The following is a 2,328-nucleotide window of genomic DNA, read 5'->3' on the forward strand; positions in this document are numbered from 1 at the left end:
CCCCCCCCCCCCGGCACAGCCTGCAATGGAGGCAGGAGAGGGAGCAAGGCTCCAAGAGGGTGAGCAACTTGCCCAGTCTTGGGGTAAAGGTGGAACTGGACCCCGCTCCTCTGTCTGCCTCTGCCTCAGCTTCCTGGTGGCAGGGTTGGTGCCAACCAGACATAGGCTTCCCACAGAGGCCCAGCCTCTCTCTAGCTGATGCTGAGGTGTCTCTGTCCTGTGTTCTGCTCCATAATGAACTGTTCCTGGGCCCAGTGGCATCTGGACAAGTCCCAGCAGCCTGGGCTGCCTCCGAGGGGCAGAGGGGCTCCTTGACCCATAGACAATGCCAGAGCTCCCACCCAGGGGCAGCCCTGGCCAGAGGGGTCCACACAGGGCCGATGCAGTGAAGACCACTGACCGGGCCCCAATCCGGGTCCCAGACACCAAGACTGCATCTGCTTGTTGGGACAAGCCTCAGCCAGGAGCTCTGTGGGCGGGTTGTTGGCACTGTCTGGGGAGCATGCCGGCACATGCAGGGTCACAGGAAGTTCTTCTGGTCTAGCTTAAAACGAGATTTGCTCCAGATGGGCTGGTTCTGCTTCAAGCTATCCTGGAGAGGGTCCCACCCAGGATCCCACCCACCCCTGCAGCACCCACCCACAGTCACAGCACTCACCATTCATGACTCCAAATTCCAGCATTCATTCCAGCCTCTCCATCTCCCTCCCCCCACACTGGCATAGTTTCCATCTCCTGGCCTTTGCTCTGCCGTTCTCTCTGCCAGGATGTCTTTTCCTTAGTCCCCTCACCTGCTGAGGGCCAAAGGATCTTCCAAGAGGAATTGACCAAGAACAGCAGGACACCAAGTACCTCAGGGGCAGGGAGAGTGAGGGGCAGGGGGAGTGAGGTCCAGGGACAAGGAGTCTGCCTGGAGAGTTTGGAAGCTGGTGCCCTCCCTCCATCCTCCATCTGGCTCACAGGTGAGGGGTGGGACCAGATCTAGGGAAGCCTGGGATGGCAGCCAATGTGTCCCCAGCACCTAACAGAGCCTGGCACCCAGTAGGCACTACTAAGTAGGCATTGCTAAAATGCCAGTTGGTGGGAGGATATGAATGGGGGTAGAGATCAGGGAAGGCTTTCTGGAGGTGATGGTCAGGTAAACACAACATCCCAGGTAGAGGAAATAGTGCGGGCAAAGGCTCAGCAGCAGGGCACACCTGGAGGGCACAGGAACCTCCTGATTAATGACACTGTGCAGTTCAGTCTGACCCGAGGCTGGTCCCAGCCCCACCTTCCTCTAGTCACATGGCCTTAGGCTCCCACCATCTCTGAGCCTCCAGTCCTTTCTTTGTAAATTGGAAACTTCAATCCTGACTCTAAAGAGTCTTCTTAGTAACAGCTTGAGCCGCTGAAAGTGCAGAATTCAATGGCTTTCAGTATATTCAATATATCACACAATCATCATCACAATCAATTTTAGCACATTTTCCTCACCTCAACAAGAAATCCCATATCTATTAGCAGTCACTCCCTACTCTCCCCTCCCCCCACAGCCCTGGAAACAACCAGTCTACTTTCTGTCTCTATGGATTTGCCTATTCTGGACACTTCATAGAAATAGAATCACCCAATACTTGCCCTTTTTTGCCTGGCTTCTCGCACTGAGCATCATGTTTTCCAGGTTCATCCACTTTGTAGCATGTGTCAGGTCTTCATTCCTTTTCATGGCTGAATAATATTCCTTTGCATGGATAGACCACATTCCGTTTATTACTTCATTAGTTGAAGGACATGTGGGTTGTTTCCACTTTTTGGTTATTATGAATAATAATGCTGCTGTGTTGCTCACCTCCTGCTCTCCATCTGGTTGTGCAACCTCTGCCAAGAAACTGGCATTGCAAGTTCCCTCTGCTTAGCCAGGTCTCCCCAAGGCCCCTGAAGCTTTGAGGGTCCCCCACAGCCATAGTTCATCTGGGCCCTCTGTCCAGGCAGGATGGCCAGGCAGAGGGTCTGTCTGTCCATCCTCTGTAGCCCAGCCATCAGACATGGAGAGTCAGCCTGTGGACAGTCAGGCTTGGGGTGGTGGCCAGGAGGAGGGAGAATTTGGGAGGGGAGATAGGTGAGCTGCTCAGGCTGCCAGCCCAGTAAACATCATCTCTGGGGGAGATAAGAAGGGTCAGAACAGGAGGGGAAGTCGGGAGGGAGTCCTGGGGAGCAAGGTCACGGTGGGAGGAAGCCCAGCCCAGCCTCATAGATCCATGACCAGCTGACCAGCTGTCTGTGCCCCCTTCACAGACTGTAATTATTTCTTTGTGGGTGATTTTGACTCCCATCTGTCTCCACCTT

Source organism: Galeopterus variegatus, unplaced genomic scaffold (assembly GCF_000696425.1).
Source record: "Galeopterus variegatus unplaced genomic scaffold, G_variegatus-3.0.2 Scaffold92, whole genome shotgun sequence".
Classification (NCBI taxonomy): domain Eukaryota; kingdom Metazoa; phylum Chordata; class Mammalia; order Dermoptera; family Cynocephalidae; genus Galeopterus; species Galeopterus variegatus.